This window comes from Astatotilapia calliptera, chromosome 5 (genome assembly GCF_900246225.1).
Source record: "Astatotilapia calliptera chromosome 5, fAstCal1.2, whole genome shotgun sequence".
Taxonomy (NCBI): domain Eukaryota; kingdom Metazoa; phylum Chordata; class Actinopteri; order Cichliformes; family Cichlidae; genus Astatotilapia; species Astatotilapia calliptera.
Window position 1 is genome coordinate 37,195,719 of NC_039306.1, and position 26,894 is coordinate 37,222,612.

A 26,894-nucleotide genomic window follows, 5' to 3' on the forward strand; every position below is an offset into this window, starting at 1 on the left:
CTTCAGATCACAATGTTGTTCACCTCCTCCCTGCCTACAGATCTGTGATTAGGAGGGAGAAGGCCTGTGTGAATCAGACTAATGTCTGGACAGAAGACCGTTGTGTTGCCTTTCAGGGGTGTTTTGATTGCACTGACTGGTCCGTGTTTCAAGAGAGCACTTCTGATTTGGATGAACTCACTGATGTGGTGTGTAGCTACATCTCTTTTTGCAAAGACTCGGTGGTTCCAGTCAGAGAATTTAAGACTTTCCCCAATAACAAACTGTGGCTGTCTATAGATATTAAGGATCTGATTCTTAAAGGGAAAATTGCTTTTAACGAGGGAGACGTTCCCACTATGAGAATATTGAGGAAGGAGGTGAGGGCTGCAATAAAGATCGCCAAGATGAGGTATAGAAATAAGATTGAGGCTGAACTCAGGAGTAACAACTTCAAAAGAGCTTGGCTGGTGTGAAAACAATGGCAGGGCTACAGACTTAAGGTAAAAGTAATATTACTCTAGAGCGGTTTACTAGGGGTGCAACGATACACAAAATTCACGGTTCGGTTCGATACTTTGGTGTCACGGTTCGCTATTTTTTCGATACAAAAAAAAATGTTCATGCCTTTTTAATTTGTCATTTATTAAAATTATAAATATATATTTTAACTCAAAAGTACAGTTTTTAAATTTAACCCTAACCCTTGTGCGTGTTTTTTATTTTGACAGCGAATGCGCACCTGCGGACCACTTATGTGCAGCCCTGGTTATTTAGCTCGTCATATTGCAGCCACAGAAATTATTTTGTCCATGAAACCATAAAGCTGCACTTTCTTTTTGCCTTATAGTCTGATTTGTCATAACTTCTCCGTTTTGTGGTAAGCTTTTCTTTGGCTGTCACTTCTTCACCCTGACCTGTCTTATTTGGCTCAGCAGAACTGAAATGCTTTTACACACTCACTCACATAAGCTCAGCGATTCTCTGCGCGATCAACCTCTCACATGTTTAAGCTTGCTGCGGGAGATTTCACTTGTCATGTTTGCATAGTAAGCTAACGATTAATAAGACGATGTCAGAGGAATTGGTGCACAAATTATCATCACTCACAGATCAGTGCTGTCATTGCAAAGTGAAAGCAAAAAAACAAGCGCAAATTCAAACGCGATTTCAATATGTCACATATTGACAGTGACTCACCGATGCCAATGACATAATTACCCAGCTACATTTCTGAAAGAATGCAAAAGCATTGACATATATTTTTCCTACAATAGCCCGACAGGCAGGGAAGAGATAGATTTTGGTAGCCCGACTGGAAAGATCGCTAGCTCCGGGACGTCGGGCTAGCGATTTTGCGAGCCCTGTATCTGATTGAGGAATCACTCATCTTTGGAAAAGAGAGTTTATTACAGAGAAATGTCTCTTTCCAAAATAAAAGCTATACTATCCGCTTCTTCTGGGCTATATTCTCAGCAGCATAAGGAGAATCATGTGATAACAGCTGTCTAAATGACTCGGCTAAAGTTAGTAGCATGCTTGTTGTTTTTGTCTTTGCACTAGGATGATGTCGGTGTAAATGTGCAGTCATATTCGTTGTGTTCCCACTAGTGCTTTCAGGTTAATCTCGTTGAAATGACCTTAACGCCACAACACGGCAAATCTCCGTTAACGAGCTACCGCCGATCGCCCCGTGCATGGGGCTAGACGGCCAACACGTTAACGAGCTAACTGCGCTAACACACTAGTTCCCACCAATGTAATTGAGCATTGCGTGGCACATCCAACATACTGTTTTACTTTAGTCCATGACTCGCTTACCTTCAGGGTCATACGTCACATGAAAACCAAAATAGTTCCAAACGCCAGATCTGAATGAGGGTGGGGGAGGTCCATGTTGCAAGGAGAGCTTAACTTCTGTCTTGCTAGCTTGCCCTGCGCTCTTCCTTCTGACTATGCTGTCTGTGTTGAGCGCTCAGTGGATCTGCGCTCGACAGTGCAGCCTAGGCGGAGTAGTCAAACGCACATTCACTGAGCGCACAACACAGACAGCATCGTCAGAAGGAAAGTTGATAAAATAAATTACAAATTTTGTATTGTTCGATACATATGCTTACCGAACCGAAAGCACTGTATCGAACGGTTCAATATCGATACGAATATCGTTGCACCCCTACGGTTTACCTCTGTCAAACATCTGGCAGACAGTCTTAACAGTTTTTACCTGCGTTTTGAGAATCTCGACTGTTCTGGGCAGACCAGCACACTGAGGGAAAAGACTATCTGTCATGGTCCTGCGGCCATGACTCAGTGACTTTGTGTTTGTGTTCCTTATTGTTATTATTCTCTTTATTATTCTTGGGCTGTTTTGGGATGGTTTGTGTTTTGGGATTTTAGATACTGGGTTTTGGGTTTGTGCTCCCTCTATTGGTCCCTGGTGTTAGTGTTCCCCTGTCTCGTCAGGTTAATCAGGTCCAGCTGTGTCTCCCACCTGTGTGTGATTTCCCAGTGTCTCTTTGTGTACTTTAGTGTGTGTTTTCCTCTGCTCCTCGTCGCGTCGTCTGTGTTCATACCTGGTGTAATCCCCTGCGTGCTCTCCCTGCTGTTCTCCCTTCATGCTCAGGTTTGCTATTTCTTTGTGTAGTTTCTCCCAGTTAGTTCATCCTTAGTTCTGTTTTACCATCCCCACTTTATATTTGATATTATCAATAAATCACCCTCACACCTGAATAAGTGCTGCGTTTTGAGTCCTCCTTCCACTCTCCACACGGCCGCTGCCCCGGACCGTGACACTATCACTCCCCATTTATTTTATATTAATGAGAGGGGGGTAGCTAATCTCTTTAGACACACTAAAAGCAAGAGTCCTGGACCTGACAATGTCTGTGGACAGGTACTGAGAACTTGTGCTGATCAGTTGAGTGGGATTTTTCATCACATTTTCTCACTTTCTTTAGAGCTACAGACGGTACCTAAGATTTGGAAACATGCTGTCATTGTTCCTGTTGCTAAGGGCAGTTCTCCTAAGGCACTGAATGATTTTAGGCCTGTGGCTCTGACTTCTTTAGTGATGAAGTCATTTGAGAAGATAATTAAAAAGGAGATTTTAATGCATGTTGAACACCATCTTGACCCCTTCCAATTCACCTGTAGAGCAGGGAGAGGTGTGGAGGATGCTGTTGTCTCACTCCTGCATCTCTTGTATAAGCATCTTGAGGCCGCCCACACCCATGCAAGATTATTATTTGCTGACTTTCCATCGGTATTCAATACAATTCAACCCTCTTACTTGCTGACAGGCTTTACAATCATTTTAAGCTTGACACTAGTCTGGTCGGCTGGGTGACAGACTTTCTGATCAATAGGTCACAATGTGTGAGGGTGAATCATGTGATTCCTGATGTGCTCTCCTCCTCTACTTGATCACGACACAGTGATCGTCAGTCACTGACTGACTCGTCCCCCAGATGATGTGGATTAGTGTGATCAGTCCTTCCTTTCACTAAATGTTTCAAAAACTAAAAACATGATTATTGATTTTAGGAAGTCATGTTATAGCTCATCACCTACTATCATTCAAACTGCTGAAATCGGGATTGCTGAGAGTTACAAATATCTAGGTGTCCTGCTTCATGCCCTGGAGGACGGGGCTGTGGCCCCCCCACACCCTCTAGCAGATCATTACATGAAGGAACCTTTTAAAAAACAAAAAACAAGCGCGTCCATGCTCACAGGTGTACACACGGGTGATCACACCCACAAACTACACCCTTTTTGGCTCCTACCTCAAAGCACACTGTGTTCTGTTGATCTTATGTGCTGCACAATAATGTTTAACATTTAGTATTTACTGTCATATTCCCATATATCATTGTGATGTTGTTTATTCTATTACTCTTGTTCTCTTCTGCTTGTTTTCTTTTTTCTTTCTCAACAGGTGACCCAGGTGATTGATATATGCATTTTTTTTTCTTTTTTTCTTCTTTTTTTTCTTTCTCTGCCCGTTCTGTTGGTTTTTGTCTTTTGCCCTTCTCCCCCGTCCCTCTTCTCAGCTGTTTCTCTTTCCCTCTTTCTTTCTCCCCTTCTTTCCCCCAGTCAAGTCTGTCCCGTATTCAGTAAGTGAAAATAAAATAAACAATAAAAGGTGAATCAAATGGACCATTACGGCAAGGCTGGGATGGTCAGTTTGGTAAAGTAAATCCGTTGGGCATCTTTCTTTGCCTTTAGACAACAATTCTGATGGCAAAAGAGCCAAACGGGACAGGCAAAAAAAATAAAAATAAAATAAAATATCTAGGTGTGGTACTTGATCATAAACTGTTTTGAATCTCATGCTGATGCCACTATTAAAAAAGTTCAACCAAGACTGTTCATTTTAAGGAAAATGAAATCTTTTAATGTCTCATCTGAGATGTTGTCGTTGTTTTATAGACGTTTTATCGAATCTGTGATGTCTTTTTGTATCGCTGCCTGGTTTGGTAACCTGACAGTGAAGAATAAGAATCAGTTGGGTCTTTTGAAAAAACTGCTAGCAAAATTTCAGGGAGCTGGCAAGATGGACTTTTGGCCATTTACAATAAAAATGTGCTTAGAAAGGCTCATTCTATTGTTAATTGTTGGAACCATCCACTTCACAGTGAGTTTGAGTTGGTACAGTGAGTAACTCTGAGGAAGACCAAAAGACTCCAGGTGTCTTTTATCCCTACTGCCTGTATCCTGTCTCCTAAATGGCATATAACCGTTCTGGGATTTTCTATTACTATTATTGTCATTTTATATTATTGTTTTGCTTACTTTTATCCTGTTGCTAAACTAATTTCCCTTTTGGGACAATAAAGAATTTGATTTGAATTGAATTGAATGTCATGTGACACTCCCACAAACAAAATCACAGTTTAGTAACACAGCAACTCAGTGTGCTTACTGGAAAGTAACAGTATCTAATTACTTTATTTTTGCAATAGTAATCCCTTACTTTACTCATTACTTGAAAAAACTAATCAGATTACGCGTTATTGCCCATCTCTGATGGTGAAATACTGTGCAAATATACACCAGTACAAATGCACACCCACATTTGTACTGGTGCATAGCAGATGTATTTGAGCTGGATACCCGGAACCTTATTTTTTCCTCTATCACACTGCCTCAGCTCACAGTGCCAGAAGTCAATAAAGCTCAAAAGAACAGGCACTTTGGCCCAGCCTCTGTGTCCAAGTACACAAAAGTTCCTCTTCAGAAGAAAAATAGACAACACTGGTTCCTGTCATACATCACAAGGGGCATTTAGGGGAATTGCAGAGTGTTTCCTCAAGCTTAATTAAAATGCACAGCCCCTTCCTGTGCTCCTGTATTTAACCTTGACTTGCTCACTTCTCACTTGGCTTGATAAAAAGAATATCAGGGTGCTCAAACGTGCAGGGAAGTACACACACAGACGCAGACAATGTATGTATGCTAGGACCATCCAAGCCAGGCCTTACAGTGGCCATAAGTTCATTAGCATCCCTTACATCTGCCTCTAATACTCTCAGTGCTTAAGAACAATCACCAGCACACAAACATACACGCACATGTGTGTGTGTGTGTCTGTGCATGAATCTGATTTGTTGTAGAAGCTGGCATCCTGCAGCCTGCTGGTGACACTCTGGGTGTTTATGTGTGAGACGGGGGGTAAACACAGAGTTATTTGTTGCACAAGCCAAATTTATAACACAATGACACAAAGCAATAACATGATTGCAACACAACTCAAAATACTGATTGCAATCAAATATGCAATTCATTAAAAATGACTCTCCGACGATTTATGGTTAGATTTATGGTTTCAAAGGTCATCCTTAGAAAGACAAAGAAAGACAGAAAGAAAGTCCTTTAACAAACGCATTTATTCAAATCACAATTCAATAATGCAAACACTCACAAAGTCAAAGGAAAAGTCACAAAAACACCACACACTTCGATGAACGTGTAGTTATCAAAACAAATACAATAATAATAATAATAATAATAATAATACTCTATAAATGCAAAACAAGTGCACCATCCTTCCTCAATGAACATAAAAATTTCGAATACACCACAAATCTGTAAACATCTGTAGATTACAAGTAACTCTATAAAAAGCATGCTCCACTTTCAATCTCGATGCGACTAACCCCTTAAAACTAAGTGCTGCATCATTCCTACCCTGTCGAAGCACTTTATTCTTCCTTGTTTTCCAAATTGCTAACTCAGCCATTCCAAGAAGGAAATTAATTAAGACATGAGTCTTCTTTTTCAAAGCTCTGTACTTAAGACTAAAAACAAAAACAGCCATAGAAAAACGCTCACCGAGGGCTTCAACCCATTCCTGCAATAAACTAAACAGGCTTTTTAACCTCACACAGGACAAAAACAAGTGTTCCAGCGACTCCTGTTTTTCACAAAAAAAAAAAAAAGCACCCCTTGTAGTCGGGTCAAAGTGAGCTCTGTGTCTGTTCATAGCTATCAATCCATGTATAATCCTACACTGGAGGTCACCAACCTGTTTCTCAACAGGTGGGTTATACAGGACCCTCCATCTGCCCTTCGGGGCAAGGTCTGAATCAAAAATCTGTGTCCACCTTGACTCCCTGACCCCTGCTAGAGAGCACAAGTTCAGCACCTGGACACAACTTTGATACAAGTGCTTCTTCCCACATGAACTGAGAATACCCAACAGTTCAGCAGTCCATTCTCCTCATGCCAGCCATCAAAAGCTGATGCAGCTGAAAGTACTGGAAATACGTACTCATATTCATTATGCCACTGGTCCGCTAGATCGCAGTTTTCAGCAAATACTTTCAGTGACACGGGTAAGGACTCCCAGACCTCTTCCAGGATCCTCTTTAAGATTCTGGTGGACTTAATGTTAGTGAGATCGAATATCCTTCCTATCGATAGTCTTGCGAGGTGACCCAGTTTCAAAATCCCAGCTTGAATGAACTTGGTCCTTATTGTAGGTAATGACAGCAAACAATCCCATACAAAAAAGTCATTGTGAAACAATGGTTCCTCAAAAAGCCACAGGCCAGGTCTAGGTCAGGATCACAGAAAATCATCAGCGTTTTCCAAGCATCCAACACTGAATGATAAAAAGGTGGTAAACCCATCATATCAAGCTCTGCTGTTTTAAGCAAAAACAGATGCTTATCCAGTCCAGGATATCCAGCTTTCTGGAGAAGCAGCCGAGCCAAGAGAAGCCATCAGTAGCTACGTCCATAAAGCATCTTAACTCATTCACTGCCATTGACGTCTATAGCCGTCAATTGCAGTGAATGAGTCAATGGGTTTAACTCATTCACTGCCAATGGCTGGCAGTGAATGAGTTAAGAGTGATTTGTAACCTGAAGGCAGTGGTCATGATAGCCATTATATCCACAAGTCCTTGACCTCCCTCTGACATGGGAAGAAAGAGAACAGATGCAGATAATGAAACTAGATTCAGTGATCCGAATCGTTGGAATTCTCTGGTCTTCATGTGGTTTGTCTCAACAGACAATACAAATGCCACTATATAAAGTGGAGCAATAAGCACAGCGTGTTGGCTGTCCAGAGTTCTGGACAGTCAGTTGCCCAGAGTGTGTACAGAGTGTAATTTATTTTCTCAGCATTTCTCAAATGTTTTTAAATACAGCTTCATCTTTGAACTAAAACTCAGCTTGAAACCATGGCTTTCACTTGAACACCCAAAACAACCTCCAAAGAAAGGAAGACAGGCACTCATCAGCCCTGGTGGCCTAATGGATAAGGCACTGGCCTCCTAAGCCAGGGATTGATTGTGGATTCGAGTCCCATTTAGGGTGCAGTCCAGCAGCGGAAGCATGCTGGGCGCATAACCAAGAGGTCGATAGATCGAAACCATCCTCTGCTATGTTTTTTGGATGGCCAGATTCTCTGAACTGTGTCCAATAACAGATGACAGTCAGGACCTGCTCCCCAAAAACATAGACCATGAACCCTGTAGTACAAGCGCCGAGTGAGTCAGTCGAATACTATAACGGCCCCCGATCACCGAGGGCGACTCCCTATCTGTACGTAGCAAAGCACAGAGGCTTCCAACTCCAGTCCTCGAGAGCTACTTTTCTTTAGCTTTTAGATGCATCCTTGCTGGAACACAGCTGAATCAAATGAATGGCGGGTTATCAGGCCTTTGCCAAACTTGATGCCATGCTGAAAAGGTAATTCAAGCATTTGATTCAGCTGTGTTTGAGCACATCACATGTGCTCCTTCTACTCCCCCTCTTTTAATGGAACTAGATTCAGTGATTAAAATTGTTGGTACTCTCTGGTATTTTTTTTTATTTTTTTGTACATCTGTCTATATATTTCTCATAACAAACATAGTATATATATTTTGAGCTCTATTTTGGTTTCCTGTGTTTTATTCACACACTCAGGCTCCATAGTCGAAACTACTTCTGATTGCTCATTTTCTATGAAGCTGCAGTCAGGCGCCTGGTCCTTTACCGGGTTACAATGTGGTTTCACAAGTGTCAACAGACAACATAAATGGCCCCAAATAAAGCCAATGCTGCCCAGACCAGAAAAAATCCACAATGAAACACTGAACATCTTTAACCAGCCTAGCAGGTGGAACCAACACCACAAGCTTGTGCCACAGGGACGAGGCAAACAGATTACTGGCATTCGGAGCCCTACGCCTATATCACAGCTGGGGTAGCAACCATGTCCAATTAGACAACTTTGACTTAACTTCTTCCCATATGCCCTCCCACTTCTTTTTCTGAAATTTTTCATTACCTATAAAAAGTCCCAGTGTCTTAATACCATTCCTTCCTCAGCACAAATTTCCTGGCAGGGTTGGACTGTTCTCTATGCATCATTTACCCACCAATAAGGCCTCGCTTTTGTCCCAGTTAACTTTGGCCAAAAAAGCCTTTTCATACATAGTTAAACTTTCACTCAGTTCATTCACATCATGTTGATTACTAATAAAGATATTAACATCATCAGCATAAGCAGAAACAACTACCGAAGAACTGTGACCCATACCCGGTAGGGTAAGACCTTTTAATTTTGCTCTCAATCTAAATAAAAGAGGTTCAGTTGCTAAACAATACAGCTGACCTGAAATGGGACAACCCTGCCTAATGAACTGATACAGGGTTACTCAACCCACCTGCCACCTTCACTACACAACTAGCATAGGCATAAAGTAATTTCACCCAAGAAAGAAAAACATTTCCCACACCAAATGCTTGCAAGGTTGAAAAAAGAAAAGTATGATCTACAAGATCAAAAACCTTCTCCTGATCAATAGAGATAATCCCCACGTTTAGGTCATACTGTATGTCTCACAGACAGCAAAAACATCTCTCATAAGAAATAAGTTGTCTAACATAGATCTGTCTGGAACACAGTATGACTGATCCACTGGAAATGGGGAGGTCAATAAAATTTTTCAGTCTATTGGATAACACCTTTGAAAGAATGTTATAGTCTGTACATAAAAGAGTCACTGGTCTCCAGATTTTGTAACAAGGCAAGGTCCCCCTTTATAGGCAGCAGAGAGAGTACGCCCTGCTGGAAGTGTACCCCTAACAAAGGAATCATTAAATACATCCAGAAGATCGTTCCCCAATTCATTCCAGAAATGTTTAAAAACCATCTATTCCTGGAGATCTCCCAGATGCCATCTGTGTAACCGCCAGTGTAAGCTCCTCCAATGTCAAGTCCGTGTTTAGTTTCCTGATCCTCTGAAGTAAGTTGAGGAAGCCCTTGAAGAAGTTCTGCTACCACTGCTTCATAACAGGTATCTTTCGAAAAGAGATTATCATAAAACTCCATTGCAAGTCTTCTCATCTCAGCTGGATCTGTTGTAACTTGGTCGTTTGGCAGACGAAGGCAGACCATCTGCCTCTCCCGTGCGACTTGACTTCTCCAAATTAAAAAAGAATGTTGTTGGTGCATCCATGTCCCTAAGCTTTGTAAACCGAGCACAAATTAGAGCCCCTTTAACCCTCTCCTGAAGAAGAATACGTAACTCCATCCTTTTCTGATACAATAAATCCTGCTGATTATTCTGACTAACAGAAACACACTCCAAGTCTGTTATTTCCTGTTCCAGTTGCCAAATCACCCTCCTAATGTTGTCAGTGGATTTACACTGTATAAGTATATTGCTGCCAGAAACTCCTGATTTTAGCTTTCCCTACCTCCCACCACCAAATCAGAGATTGAAACTCATGCTTCTTTGATCTCCAGAAAGCCCAAAACAATTTAAAATTTTCACAAAAATTAAACAGTTTAGTGTTAAAATGCCAAAAAGATATCTGTGTCCCTGTAAAAGTAAGAACCAAATCCATTAAAATCATGTGGTGATCTGTAAACCCACAATTCACGACATGAGTGCTACAAGATCTGGAACTGGACCTTGATTCCCCGCCTCTGAACCCGCCCTGAACACACACCTGTGGCTCATTCACACTGATCCTGGCAGACTACTTAAGATGGCAAGAGAGGCTGCTTCCTCGCTGGATTGTCACATTACCTAGCGTCAGCCTAGCCTTTGGAAGTATTCCTTGTGATCACCTAGAGTTTCCTCCTAACATTGTTTTTCTCTGTGTACAGGACTTCTAGATTCCCTGCCCATCTTCCCTGCCGTCTGGATTTCTGTGGATGTGTGTGAGTGAGCGTGAGCATTTTGGAGTGGACATTCAGAGTGAGTTGTGGATTAAGTTGAAGATGTACCCCGCCTTGGACCTTCCCCTCAGACCCACTCCACCCCCTGGAGCCCCGTGTTATCTGTCTCAACTGTATATATGTAGATATTCTCACTTGGCGCCACACTGTAAATAAACCCTCACCTTCTCTCTAAACTTCAGTCCTGCGAGTGAGTCCTCTGCCTAATAATCTGTGACAGTTTGATTTATATTCAAAGAGGCCACCTTTAGATTTTCCATATTCAGAGAAGGTAGAAAAGCAGCGAAGAAGAAAAAGTATATAAGAAACACAGAGTGATGGCTGACCATCTTGCGATTAATAAAGATTTTACTTTTTCCTCAAATGAGTTTTACCCGCTCTTTTCCCCTGTCTTAAATTAGTAACATGGTTACTTAAACGATATCACTTCTTCTCGTCCAGGAGATCCACACCAACAACTTTCTGTATTGTCGTCACAAACTGAATAAACTTGTCAACGTCAGGAAAATAGTCCGTTACCTTCTCTCGTGCTCTCGGCGAAGGCAGTCGCACTTTTCTCCTCTCCTCCTCTCCCTTAGCTTCCCTGCTTAGCCTCTTATGTCCTTGTCTAGTCTTGTGTTTTTTGTATTACTTTTCCCTGGAACACTCTCTCACAGTCTGTTCTCTAAAACCTAAAAGAGGAATTATGGATTTGATCAACTGGTCCCTAAATGCAATTGACACCCTTTTCTCAACGAGAAGTCTGGGCTCAGGTGAGCCTGACTGCTGAAGATATCTACCTATTCAGAACCATGATAACAGGGTTATTGCTGATTGAGGCTGGCTTGGCCCTGGCTTATCGGAGAATTAAGAAAGCAGAACCGGCTGTTCAAACCCCCACAAGGCTGCCTGCTGGGATTGAAACAATGGGACGAGGTGTGAGTTTCTCAAAAGGGGCTCATTGAGTGCAGCACGGATAAGATCTTGGAGAAGCTTACGGCTGCCGTGAATACTCAGAACAAGACCTCTGAGTGCAAACTCGATCACATCTTGGAGAAGCTCACTGCGCTCGTGAGTTCTCAGAATCGGCTCTTTGAGCACAAGAATGACAACATCACGGAACGTAAGTTTGGATAACATCATGGAGAAGCTCATGGCTCTTGTTAAGGTTCACATAATTGAGGAAGGAGAGTACAAACAACCAGGTCCAGAAGATCTTGGTCAAACAACTGATTTTAATGAATACACGCATGGGAAGACCATTCTGTATGCAGACCGGAATTGATCTTCGACTTAATCAAAGCATACACAGATTTTTATACCATCAGGGTTTGAATTAATGACGCCCCTTCATACGTCACAGACAGAATATATACATACGTCAAATCAAAACCACTTTTAACACAGTTTAAAGGAACGTTGTCTTCTATCTTCATGGCCGGTACATCCTGTCACTGCTGGATGCTCTCTTGTCATCTTGACACATCAGCAGCAGTTCTGCGACAAACTGCTCTTTTGCAACCCCAAGAAAAACATGATTAAACTTCCACCTATAAATGATTCTCTCTAACTGAGTGTGTGTGTGTGTGTGTGTGTGTGTGTGTGTGTGTGTGTGTGTGTGTGTGTGTGTGTGTGTGTATGTGTGTCGTCCTCAAATGCTCTCTCATCTCACCCGTTGCACTTCTGACCTTTTACCAGACCAGAGGCTCATCCTTATGTGTAATAACCGAACTGAAACTATATGTACTATGTTGAATAAATGTTTTAATCAAGAACCTCTACTAAGAGCTTAGTAAAAGAATATAAAAGTATAACAGACAATTTGAATAAGCTAGTAATTCAAATAGCCTCGTCTAACCTGCTCCTCAGAATAACTTAGACTCTGCTTTCACTTCTGCAAACTCTCTGGAACTTCCTGTCAGCCTGCAACTTAGTCTTTCTGAAAGACACACACACTGTTTAAACCTCTGAATGCAATATCAATGCTGCAGATTATATTAGTAATGCAATGGTAATGATGATGATTATTTACCAATAGCAGTAAAATAATTTCCCTGCTCCACACTCTCCAACGGGAGATTGAGAGACCAGTGTTGGACTGTTGGAACAGCTTTGAAATTAATATGAGTTGTTTGCGCTAAAGTAAAAACCACCATCACTTCTTGCGGAGACCCCTTCGGCGCCAGCTGCGGTCTCAAGGCTGGAGCTGAACAACAACACCCTGATAATGACTGTGTTTAGACTGTTCTTCCCATTCTATGCAAGGCCACCTGGGTTGGCTGGAAGACTGTTTACTTAGCCTGGCAGGGAGGAGGACACTGTCTCAGCTGAACTCTGGACACACACACACACACACACAGACATATATACACATGCAGATGTACACTCATCCCCCCTCCCCCTCCAAATGCTCTCGACGCTTATTCCCCTCTGATACTGACAGTGGATCAAGGAGGGGACACATCCGGACCAGCGCAGGTCCGGATGTGTCTACATTGGCTGTCTCTCACCCTTTACCCACCCCTGTTGCTTGTCATGTGTTTCTTTGGTGTATTAAGAGTTTTTTCATGTGCTGAGGTGCTTTTTTCTGTTTTCAAACTGATCTCCCTGTTGGAGCTCAGTCTGGGGGGAGTTATTTTTTTCTCCTTATCTTTCCTCATGTTGTGCTTTTTCCATGTTATACCCCTCTGACCGGAAGGGTAAGATGGCGCTGGTACGGCTGGCAGCCTTAACCCAATTTCCCTTGGGATGAATAAAGTATGTTCAATCAATCAATCAATCAATCAATCAATCAATCAATCAAACTGATCTCCCATAACTGTCGTCCAAGAATGAGTTAATTTCTTCTAAAGAGTACAAATTTTCAGTTTGGGAAACACTTTCTGCAACAGAGAAACAATCAGAATCCGATTCATAATCGCACTCCATGTTTGCCACACTGTCACCATGGCAACCAACCTGCATCGTAGATTCTCCCTCTACCTTTCTCCCCAATCCAACCTGTTCAGTTTCTTCCACAGTCTCACAATCATCTTGTGAGTTTTCCTGACTCATTTGGGACCCCATTATAGCCACTGAAACTAGCCCGCCTTTGCTGTCAGTACTCTTGCTGACAGGGACTAGAAAGAGAGAGCAGATTTCTCCTGTTTTGGCTTCCCTTCATTGGCTTCCTGTTAAATCCAAAATTGAATTCAAAATCCTGCTCCTTACATACAAGGTCTTAAATAATCAGGCCCCATCTTATCTTAATGACCTTGTAGTACCATATCACCCTATTAGAGCACTTCGCTCTCGCTCTGCAGGCCTACTTGTTGTTCCTAGAGTATTTAAAAGTAGAATGGGAGGCAGAGCCTTCAGTTTTCAGGCCCCTCTTCTGTGGAACCAGCTTCCAGTTTGGATTCGGGAGACAGACACTATCTCTACTTTTAAGATTAGGCTTCAAACTTTCCTTTTTGCTAAAGCATATAGTTAGGGCTGGACCAGGTGACCCTGAATCCTCCCTTAGTTATGCTGCAATAGACATAGGCTGCCGGGGGATTCCCATGATGCATTGAGTTTTTCCTTTCCAGTCACCTTTCTCACTCACTATGTATTAATAGACCTCTCTGCACTGAATCATATCTGTTATTAACCTCTGTCTCTCTTCCACAGCATGTCTTTTATCCTGTCTTCCTTCTCTCACCCCAACCAATCACAGCAGATGGCCCCGCCCCTCCCTGAGCCTGGTTCTGCTGGAGGTTTCTTCCTGTTAAAAGGGAGTTTTTCTTTCCCACTGTTGCCAAAGTGCTTGCTCATAGGGGGTCATATGATTGTTGGGTTTTTCTATGTATCTATGAAGCGCCTTGAGGCGACTTATGTTGTGATTTGGCGCTATATAAATAAAATTGAATTGAATTGAATTGAATTGCCACTAGGCTGAGGCAAACCCTCCAACTCAGAGCTATAAGTGCCAGCTGACGTCTGTTGCACCGCCAACCCCGGCCCTCAACTCCACTTTCTTCACAACAGACTCACCGACAGACTCACTGGCACCCACCACCAAAAACCAACATTCACAGACTCGTCATTTTACCTCTCACCTGGCAAAGCAAGAAGGTCAGAACACACAGATTAAAAAAACATTCAAACAAATTCCCCACTTGCCCATGCAGGAAGCCTGTGGGTTTGAGTTTCCTGCAATCTTTCCTGTATCTTTTCTCTTCTGGAGAGAGGTCTTGGATCTTGTTTTTTGTTGCTTCATCCTTCACATCTTCTCGAGTTCTTCCCTCAGCCCTTGGTACTTCTCAAGCTTCTCATGTTACTTTTTTGTGAAGACGGTCACTATGGCTGTCTTCCTCTGCTTGTCCACCACTACTACACAGGATCTTAGCTCGGTTACTCCTAACCAACCTAGGGGCTGTGTACAATTTTGATCTTGAGACTTCTAGGTCACAGTCAGATGTTCAGAAAAGGGCTCTGTGGATCTTGTGCTTAGAGCTTTTTCCTGTGCTGCGATGATTAGTGCCTCTGTGGTGGGATTTCTGCATGTCACACACTTCTTCCAACTGCTGGTATGACATACCATGCAGAGACCTGTTCTTCTTCTTCCTCTTTTTTCTTGGGTTTCTGCTTTAAGCACGCGGTCAGCTGTGGCCATCTTCCTGATGTAGTCATGGATGTTTATTGTCTCATCCTGGACAGTGGTTCTGACATTCACCAGTCCTTGGCCTCCTTCCTTCAGCTTAGCATACAGCCTCAGGGTGCTGGATTTGGGGAGAAACCCTCCATGCATGGTAAGGAGCTTCCTTGTCTTGATGTTGGTGGCTTCTATCTCTTCCTTTGGCCAACTTATTATCCCAGCAGGGTATCTGATCACCGGCATGGCATAGGTGTTGATCACCCTGATCTTGCTTTTCCCATTTAGCTGACTCCTCAGGACTTGCCTTTCCTTCTGCAGGTATTTAATGGTTGTGGCTTTCCTAACGACCTCTTCATGGTTCCCATTTGCCTATGGTTAAATGCCTGCTTTAATTAGGCAAAAATTACTGTGCAGTCACTCAGTAGTAGAGCAGGGCGATATGGCCAAAAATATTTATCACGATATATATTTAAAAATTTGCGATAACGATATAACTGACGATATAATTGATGCGAGACAAAATACAACTCCACAACATTACTAGCGCAAAAAGACAACCTTCCATTTATTTTCACTAAAACAAGAAGCTGGTTTTTATGTACATTAAATCTTTATAAAAATGTAACAGTGCAAATGCAAATTCCTTGCTGAAAGTTTAACCAAAAGGCATTTCCAGTGGAAATGGGCTGACATATCCTGAGCATAACCATGTATAATATCCACTGAAGTTAAAAAGAGGTGCTGTGCAACATTAAACTGCAGTGTGCAGTACGCATTTTTCGGACCATAAGGTGCACAGGATTATAAGGCACATTAAGCGAAACAAAGCAGTCAGATAAATCAAACTTTATTAAACTCATTCTTCTTGCATCCTCCACTTCTGTACCATTGATTCATTAATGTTGAATTCTCTAGCAGCTGCTCTATTCCCATGTTGTTGCAGTATATTAATGACTAACCTCGTATTGTGGATGGATTATCTCAGTTGTTCTGACTGAAGTTTGGTCCGTTTACAGTATCCTGCCATGCGATTGCATTTGTCTCTAACCATGAGGAACCTTAACGTTAACTTTTATAAGTGGAAAAGTGTTAGTGTTCGTCCTCCAGCTTCACTGTTTATGTTATGCTAACATAGCTGTGTCGCTAGCGATCACGTAGCACATAATTATATAGCAGCTAGCCCAACTTCAGTAACCCTACAAACGTCACTGCTGTTTAGTTTCCTGTCTTCATTTATGTTGGAAGTGAAAGCAGAGCTGTACGTTTGAATTTTCTCAGAAATCTCTCAGTCAGAACATGCTATATCATGTTTAGGTAACTAGCGAAACTAGCGAGCTAACTTCCGCTAGCTTCCTGCTAACTTCTAACTCCTTAAATGTAATAAATTTTGTTTTCATGGATGCCTGGATGTTAAACTTCATAGTTACACCTGGTAAAGCAGCAATGCTGATCGTTTTATTAAAGATGAAAGAATTTAGACAGTTTTTAACTCTCAGTGATGCTGCAGTGTTCGTTTGAACTCAGGGATACGGAGTTTAGGACCCAGATTACTCCCAGATTTAAGAGCATCTTAGTCCGACAATAACGACGGCCGCTTGCATGTTCTGCAAAAAAATGTGCTTTGTTGTGTATCTGACGGACAAACACCAAACCAGTTCCACATCACTGAAGTTGCACCATTTGTACAAACCAATTCTGGTTCATCTGTTTCACTCAACAATCGGCCATGTGCGTATGAAAACAAAGGCACTGCGCATGCGCATTTTACTCATATTCTATCGCGATATTTCATTTTCCTATCGTTGCCTAACATTATACCGGTATTACCGTGAACGGTATAATATGGCCCAGCCCTTCTCAGTAGCCATTGTTAGATCAAACAACCCAGTTCAGCCTTGCACTAGTGCAAATGTGGCTTAATTGAAAGTCAACTTTAACTGTCAGATTTTTAATCTCAGTATGCTTTGAAAAGGAAATCAGCCTATAGTTGTGTTGGCCTGACACACTTTTCTTGGCCCTGCTGCTGCAATGCACGCAACTGTATACTGGAAAAGTACTACAGCTTATTTTTGGAGATATATGGTATACCCTCCCACCATCAGGTAAAAGGACCCAGAGGATCAGGGCCTCCTCTGCAAAGTGCTTCATCAACTTCTTCCCACAAGCTATGAGAATCGTACATACCTTACAAACAACTATCATTCCCCTGTCAGCTTTAACACATAGGTCAACTCAACCTTCATTTCCTTAAGTCTGCATGGATGTGACATAGACCGCACTGAAGAGACTCTATTCCTTAAGGAAATCATCTCGATACCCAACATCTAGGTTGACAGCGAAACAACTAGTAGCTCAGTGTTTCAACAATTGGAAGAAGAAACTGGTATCACAACTGTAGATCAACAAGGTACAACACAAATGCTACTGCAAGGCGGAAAAGGACAACAAGTCAGACAGCAGTGATCAGTGAGATGCTTGACTACAGCCACAAGGAGCAGCACCCTCCATGAGAAGGAGACTAAAGGGTATAATCAAGGTAGGACGGAGGGAAGTTTGCCAACTATTGAATCTGCATAAATGTGTGATGAAGAAGATACCTAGGAAATACAGCAAGCTGTCCATACCTCATGCCTTGGAAACAGCTAAACAGCCTTGGCTAGCTACTTGAAAAGGTATAATAACAGGAACAATAACCAACTGTACTCCATGGACAGTGCACAGTGGCAGGGGAACAATATGAGATAGCACCACCAAGGCTGAAGACGGACCATTACTGGGAGAACATATGGGAGAAGAATGCAACCCATAACAACAATGCTCAGTGGCTAGTCAATCTCAGAGCAGACCACAGGAACCTCTCTGACCAGGGTCCAGTAACCGTCACAGTGGCGGACATCCAAGAAAGGGTCTCCAATATGAAGAGTTGGACAGTACCAGCCCCCAACATGATTCACACCTACTGGCTGATGAAGCATCCCACATAGCAGACAGGTCTGACCCAGATCTGGTGTCAAGCCGGCACTGCCAGCTGACTTCTGGCATGGTAAGTGGCATGTCATCCAGATATAGGCAAGGCCTGCTGTAGATGGCACTGTCTATGTAATGGCATGCCACATCTGGCCCGATTATGGTTTGGTTTATGTGGCCCAGGTTCATAGAAAACAGGTCTGGCCCGATTTTGACATCAAGCTGGCACTTCTGACTGACTGGTGTCATAGCAGGGTGTATGTCAACCAGATGTGAGCCAGGTCTGGCAACGATGGCACTATTTATGTTCCTATTTATCTATTTTAGTTAGAAGATCCAAATGCCATGTTGCAATACTATACTGCTATGGTAGCCAACAATTCAAATGCAGTTTTGACAGGTTTGTGAGTGTACACTTTATCCAAAACCTAGTGAGGGTTTACACATGCTTTCCACTGGGTGGCTGTACCTCAGGAGGTAGAGCAGGTCATCTACTGATTGGAAAGTTAGTGGTTCGATCCCTTCAGCTTCAATCTGCATGTCAAGAGTGTGAATGTGTATGAATGTAGTTAGGAAGCACTCAGTTTAGAGAAATCATGTGAATGTTGCATGTTGTATAGAGCACTTTGAGTGATCCGCGAGAATAGAAAAGCCCTATATAAGAATCACTGTCTGAATAGAGTTTCGTTGTGTTTCTTGTGCACTATTATGTTCCGGCACATGTTGTTATTACCTGACTTGATTAATGTACACATAAGGCTGACATGTGGGCTGAAACTGTTCTGGGCCAGCACAGGGCCAGCATTGTGTCTGCAACTGGCCTTGTGCTGGCCCATGTGTGGTCCTCCTCTGGCAAACCAGATCTGGGCCACCAAAGGGCTGTCATTCTTTGCGGTATGTGGGCCATGTGTTAGCACATTATATGGGCCAGATCTGGGCCATACCAATTTTGCTATGTGGGGATTTGGCAGCACAAATGAACAAACTGCTAATGGACAAGAGACACCTGGAATGGCTGACTAAAGGCCGGACAGTCCTGATTTGCAGGAACCACTGGAAGGGATTGGTTGCATCCAATTACTGGCCAATAACCTGCCTCAGTAACACATGGAAGTGGCTGTCAGGCATCATAGACCAAGATGAACAGGCACATGGGTCAATACATCAGTGGGGCACAGAAAGGAATTGGCAGGAATACCAGAGGAGCGAAACACCAGATGCTCGTAGTCAGAGCAATTGCCCAAGACTGCAAGACCAGACTGACCAGCCTGTGCACTGCTTCAATTTACTACAAGAAAGCTTATGACTCAATGCCCCACACATGGATCCTGGAGAAGCGTAGTCAGATGGTAACAAAGAAAGGGAAGGTAGTCAGAACTGAGGAGATCACACTACCAGAAGGCAATATTGCAGACATTGACGTCAGCTACTAGTACCTGGGGATCCCACAGGCAAATGGAAACCATGAAGAGGCCGCTGAGAAAGCTGCAACCACCTGCAGTACCTGCAGAGGGTCAGGTAAGTCCTGAGAAGTCAGCTGAAAGGTAAGAACAAGATCTGTGCTATCAACACCTACGCCCTGCCAGTGATCAGGTATCCCAAACCCTGGGATGCATGCTAAGTGGAAGGACGGAGGCCAAGGATGGGTGAGTGTCAGAACCACTGTCCAGGATGAAACAACCAAAATCCATGAGTTCATCAAGATGGCCACAACCAACAGTGTGCTTAGTGAATACCTCAGGCAGCAGAAACCCAAGAAGAAACCCACTGTGTGTCAGTGGTTCTAGTTTCAGTCATTATGCAGAAATACTCTTTTTAAGGTTAGGGAAACATGCAGTCAGCTGAGACTAAGAGAAGTCACTTGTATGAGTGCTTAAAAATGCATTAAAATGCTACGTCAAGATGAACAGAATCAACCTTTTGGAATTTCCTTACTTGGATGATTGATCATCATCAAGACGTTCCAACTGTAAGGTGCTAACCAATGTCAATCACACTTCGTCTTCTTAAAATTTGATACTAAAGTTCAATCTGATCAAATCAAACAATATCAGTGCTTTCCCTTTTCTGTGAAAGTGTATGTATTGTTGGCACTAATGTATTAAACAAAAAGCTGTAGATTAAACTGAATGCACATTAGTTTGTCTTTGCATCATCTGAGATGGTGAACACATTCACACCTATTGCATCAAGCAACCAAGGTACCTTCCACTCAGCACTCCCATCTAGCATTTTGGAAAGGATTAAAAAAGGAAGACAGCGTTTATCTGAGCATAGAAACCGTTCTTCTTAAAAGTCTGACAGAATACAATGCTGCATCAAACTGTACACAAAGCTGGAAAAGGAACAGGAGAAAGAGAAAATCAGTGGGAAAGAAAAACAAAATCCTTACTTGAGCTGGTGTCAGAGTAATGATAAAGAAGCCGAGCAGATGAGTAATTGTGAATTGATAACCTCTGAGCAAACTGCTCTCCTCTCACTTGCCAGAGTTCACCTTGGGGGTCAGCCTTGATTCAGTACGCCTCTGATATCATGTCTCTGAACTCCAAGGCACACAAAACCCTCAATAAAAGCCCAGCTTTGGCACGTTGCTTCTACTCTCCACTTTTTTTGTTGCCAGCTGCATTTTTCTTTACAAAACACACTATACACACCTGGATTTCATGAGCTCCATCTTTTCCAAGGTTCAGACAAGACATTGAAGATTAACGTTTAATTTCTTTTGGTTTTTTTGTCTTTAAGTTTGTAAATGACTCCAGCTGTGCATGTTAAGATGATTTTATTTTCCTTGTAAGCTTCTTGAATTGGTCTTGAATTTACACTCTAAAGTCAAATGATTCTGCAGTAACAGAGATCCCAGGCCGGGAAAATACACATTAAAGTGTTGTAAGCTTTACACACACACATTAATGAAAATGTCTACTTTTAAAGCTGACATGGCATTTTAAAAAACTTTTGAAGTTTCAAGTTTTTCTTTCTTGATCAATCTGCTATTATATTAGAAAAAGAATGCAAAGGTAATTTGGCCTGACCACATCTAAATTCCTAATTAACTCTGATAATCATGTGTGGGTGAATTCCTTTGACTGAACATACCATCTAAGGAGTAAAAGGAGGTGTGTCAGAGAAACTCTGGAGATTTTCTCCAAGCATAATAGCCCAGTGCACTTCAGACCCAGCCATACCCTCACACAAAAACTGGTTAATCCCAAGGACAAAACTCCCAAACACAAGCTAAACAACATAGTGCAGCAAAGAGTGCTCAGACCTCTATACTGAAGAAAGCAAACAGCCACGCCATAAACACATGGCATAACATAGAAGAGCCGAGACAAGACTCAGCTGTACATCTGCATCTAAAGGTCAAAGGTCACTCTTTCGAGGATGCCAATGTTCACATTTTGGACAGAGAAGACAGGTGATTTGAAAGAGGAGTGAAAGAAGCCATTTAAGTCCACTGTTAATGGCCATTTTTGAACAGAGGGGGGAGACACCAACTATCTGCCACCTACAATGCAGTTTTGAGATCCCTTCCCAGGCGCCTCAACCCCCATTCACATCTTGTGTCAGGTAACCTCAATACGTCACATGATAGGGTAAGGCAAGGGCTCACAATGGTTTCACCAGTGATGCAAATGACGCACAGCTTTTTTCACACCTTGGCTAGTGATAACTCAATAGTGGGTCACCGACCACCTCCTAAGGGACAACCCCCACTAGTCTTTAAATATCTGGGACTCTCCAGCTTTCGGTTTTAGAACCGAAGAAGCCATTGGATGACAGGTGAAGCATCTTCCTTCTTTTTTCAAGCTCGTAAGGCTTCCATTCTCTCATTTAAACATATAGAGTTTGCTATCTCAAACCAGACCTTGTGTGTGGACTTATTTTGCATATTGGATCTTATTTCTATTTGTTTTTTTCTTTCTTTTTTCTTTCTTTCCGTAGGCCGTTCCATCTACCTCTCAAGCTCATGGTAGCCAGAGTTACCATTGTTTACATCTTCCCCCAATGCTAACGTTAGCTCAGCACTCAACCACTTCCAACTTATTATCAGTAAACAGCAGAGAGAGGGCCCAGAGGGCATCTAAATTGTTGCTGGTGACTTTCGTAAGGCATGTTCTGTACTCCTCAGATTCCACCAACAAGTAAAGTTCCTTACTAGGGGGGACAGAAAACTGGCAGGCCTGTGACACCCCTTGCCCACCTAGGACAATCTGACTACCTCTCTCTGCTCTTCATCCCTGCCTACACCCTCCTCAGGCAACAAAACCATCAAAGTACCCGGGTCATTAAAACATGCCTAGATGATGTTCTCCTCCAGCTAAAGGTCCGTTTTGATCTGAAAGACTGAACAGCAGGACCTGGAGACTACATTAAGTGCTGTGTAGAGAATATGACAGTGACCAAAACCATCCAATTTTTTTCTAACCATAACCTTGGATGACAAGTGAAGTACAGGATCTAATCAGAACTCGTAACTTAGAACTGTCCCTTAGCCTGAAGTCTATGTACAGCACTCCTAGAGCCAACCTGAGGAGGGACATCAAACAGGCCAGGTAGGCCTACAGGAGGAGGATAGAGGGCTTTCTGACAGGCAACAACCCCCGCCCAAGCCCTTACAAAGGACAGAGTCCCCTAATGCTCAACACCAGCCTCACATTTGCAGTGGAGCGCAACACCTTCTATGCTCAGTTTGAGACCACTCTTCCCCAACTTCCCTTGCCCCCTCACCTCCCCAGAACTCTAGGAACATGAGGTCACAGGGAGACTTATGAGACCAACTGGCATGGATCCTGTGGAGCAGGGAAATTATTTTACTGCTATTGTTAAATAATCATCATCATTACCATTGCATTAATAATATAATTTACAGTATTGATATTGCATTCAGAGGTTTAAACAGTGTGTGTCTTTCAGAAAGACTAAGTTGCAGTTGACAGGAAGTTGCAGAGAGTTTGCAGAAGTGAAAGCAGAGTCTAAGTTATTCTGAGCAGGTTAGACGAGGCTATTTGAATTACTAGCTTATTCAAATTGTCTGTTATGCTTTTATATTCTTTTATTAAGCTCTTGGCAGAGGCTCTTGATTAGAACATTTATTCAACATAGTACATGTAGTTTCAGTTCGGTTATTACACATAAGGATGAGCCTCTGGTCTGGTAAAAGGTCAGAAGTGCCACGGGTGAATTGAGAGAGCATTTGAGGACGACATAGACACACACACACACACTTAGTTAAAGAGAACCATTTATAGGTGGAAGTTTAATCATGTTTTTCTTGGGGTTGCAAAAAAAGCAGTTTGTCGTAGAACTGCTGCTGATGTGTCAAGATGACAAGAGAGCATCCGGCAGTGACAGGAAGTACCGGCCATGAAGATAGAAGACAACGTTCTTTTTAAACTGTGTTAAAAGTGGTTTTGATTTGACGTATGTATATATTCTGTCTGTGACGTATGAAGGGGCGTCATTAATTCAAACCCTGATGGTATAAAAATCTGTGTATGCTTTGATTAAGTCGAAGATCAATTCCGGTCTGCATACAGAATGGTCTTCCCACGCGTGTATTCATTAAAATCAATTGTTTGACCAAGATCTTCTGGACCTGGTTGTTTGTACCCTCCTTCCTCAATTATGTGAACCTTAACAATCCTCATCAACTGTTCAACCTCTCCCTGATTCATGCCACCATTTCCACCTGTCTGAGGGCCACCGCCATCATTCCCATCCCCCAAAATACTGGAATAGACAACCTCAATGACTAAAAACGTATTGCCCGATCATATCTAGTCATTAATTGTTTTGAACAGATAGTGTTTCAGCAAATCAGAGACTGACCATCCCAGTCCCTCGACACCCACCAGTTTGGTTACTGAGCAAATTGGTCCACAGAGGGTGCCATTACAATTACCCTTCACAGCACTGAGCCATCTGGAGAACAGGAAGAGCTATGTTCAATAGCATAATCCCAGACATCCTCACAACCAAAACTGGGACCCTTTCAGATCCCCACTGCCACCTGCTCCTGAATAACAGATTTCCTCACCAACCAGCCTCAATCAGTCCGACTTGGCCCCCACCTCTCTCCCTCACTGTCACTCAGCACTGGATCCCAGCAGGCCTGTGTTCTCAGTGCCCTACTGTTTGCCATGTACACTTATGACTGTACACCAACCCACCCAACCAACATCATCATCAAGGCTCAGCAACAGCTGCACTTCCTCTGAGGAATCCTGAGAAATAATAACCTGGACCAGAAGCTGTTTCTGGCCTTCTACTTCTCCTCAGCATTCATGTTATTTATTCTTCTATAACCGATTCTTCTAGAGCCTTTATCCAGATATAATACAGACAGGCCACATATTACCCTTTTGTTATCTTTGCATCTGCGATTACAATGGTCTTTTAAAACTAATCAACAACATATTTTAACCCCAACCACAACATGTGAGTAATGCATCTCATGAGCCTCAGATGGGTAAATAGATTTTTTTGTTTTGTTTTATTTATAAGCATTTATTTTTAGTTACCATCAGTAATAACACTGGAAAAGTCTCACTCTACTCCATTCACTTTTATTTACCTTTGAGTCGTTCTTTCTCACCTCACCCATATCTCTCTGTGTTGAAGCAGCATTGCTCTAACAAATGTGACTTTGGAGGCAGGAAGAACAGTGATCTGATGGCCTGAAGGCTCATGACGAGTTTATGATATGTGAATGGAAAATTTGTAGCCTTATGTGCTCCTGAGGCTGCAACTGTTTTGGTTTTAAAGTGCATATGGAATTGCCTTAGTTGATAAATGTCGGTATGCAGTGGAAGTTTGTTGGGCATCTACTCAGCAGTAGAGAGTGATGCACACCAACAAACACAATTAACACCTCTGGTATCTTGCAGTCTCACACCCAAGCCCAACCACACCCTGTTCTACACAGCTTGATGTTGCTTTGAGTACGGACCCCATCACATACGTCACTAACATGTAATGACAATGAGGATACTTGTCCCGGGAGAATCTCACATGGATCTAAATAACTGATAACATATGTAAATAATTAATAATCGATGTGTGTAACTAATAACAGATATACAAAGGACTAATAGCAGATTATATAAATAACTCATAACAGATGTAAATAAATAATATCAGATACTAAGACACAATATCTATGTCTGCATGAGGGCAGTTGCACAGACTTGTCCAGCTATCAAAACATTAAGAGAGCCTTTTCACTAGTTGGTCCTGTGCACTGATTCTTTAATACACAGTTTTCAGCATTTATCCAAGGGTTCATTAATAAAACAACAGCCCATCACAGCACATAGTGAGTGGTGGAAAAACATAATGAGCATGTGAACATGTGAATTTAGGTAATAAATGACTAGACCTGCTCAAGCCACTCCATGGAGCAGAAGATAAGGGGGTGCTAGTGTCTTTACTTGACATTACATGATTGTGTGACAGTTACAGTTAAATCCAGGCCCTGCTATTGGCTGGGCCAATAGTAAGCCTTCTTTTCGAGTCTTACTATGTGACATTGAGAGTGACATTGGTTAAAAGTTAAAACACTACAAATAAAGAAATAAACTTTATAAACAGAGTAAGGTTATTCAAACTCCAAAACATAAACATACTGAGCATTTCTTATTGTGATGTGTCTGTTGGGTTAATCAATATCTGCCCACTTCAAATTGTGGCAAGAAAATGGTAAATGGCCTGTATTTGTATAGCGCTTTACTAGTCCCTAAGGACCCCAAAGCGCTTTACATATCCAGTCATCCACCCATTCACACACAGGTGATGGCAGCTACATTGTAGCCACAGCCATCCTGGGGCGCACTAACAGAGGCGAGGCTGCCGAACACTGGCGCCACCGGGCCCTCTGACCACCACCAGTAGGCAAGGGGTGAAGTGTCTTGCCAAAGAACACAACGACCAAGACTGTCCAAGCCGGGGCTCGAACCGGCAACCTTCCAATTACAAGGCGAACTCCCAACTCTTGAGCCACGATCGCCCATCAAAGAATGTCTAAAATGCATATATATGTATATATATATGTGTGTGTGTGTGTGTGTGTGTGTAGCCATAGCTTGGGAGTTTGCCTTTATTTTTATATGCTCAGTGCAAATTTTCAGATAAACACAATGCATTAATGTGAAATAGAATGTTTAATTAATCCCATCAGTACAAACAAAAGCGAGGCTCGACATCAAACAGTGCAGCTGTGGGTAAAAGAGAGCAAATGCAGCTCTGTAGTTGGATTTAACTTCATTTTGAATGTAGGACTTCTGAAACAATTTTGCCTCAGAGGCATTATTATTCAGTAAAGTCTAGACAGGCAGCTCAACTGAATGACAAAGAGTGGCTTTACTGAATTCTGGTAATGGATAAGTGGCTTTTTTAAAAAAGGAGCTCAGATCAAAGCTGCGTAGCCTGTTGTGATGTGAGCGGCTGGAGGTTCTGATGATAGAACTGTTTTGTCAGTGATGAAATGTCACCTGTCTGTCTGCCCACCAAATGAGCCGCTCCTCTGCTGTGTACACCTTCATGTAATCTTGTGTGGTGGAATAAAACACCCCACACCTCACGCTCAGTGCCAGAGCAGTGAAGGGACTGATTAGAGGCAAATCCCATGCAGAACATGTATGCATGAAAGAACTGATGGAGATTT

At 42.4% G+C, this 26,894-nt stretch overlaps 1 protein-coding gene and 1 non-coding gene across 2 annotated transcripts in view; one reads left to right on the top strand and one right to left on the bottom strand.

Annotated features, from left to right (window-relative positions):
- The window catches only part of LOC113023072 (receptor-type tyrosine-protein phosphatase gamma-like), a 328,780-nt gene that overhangs the window by 224,211 nt on the left and 77,675 nt on the right, over positions 1 to 26,894 (bottom strand). The gene's annotated exons all lie outside the window — the stretch shown is intronic.
- On the top strand, positions 7,729 to 7,805 carry trnar-ccu (transfer RNA arginine (anticodon CCU)). The gene has a single exon. It is a non-coding gene; the product is annotated as a tRNA-Arg (tRNA).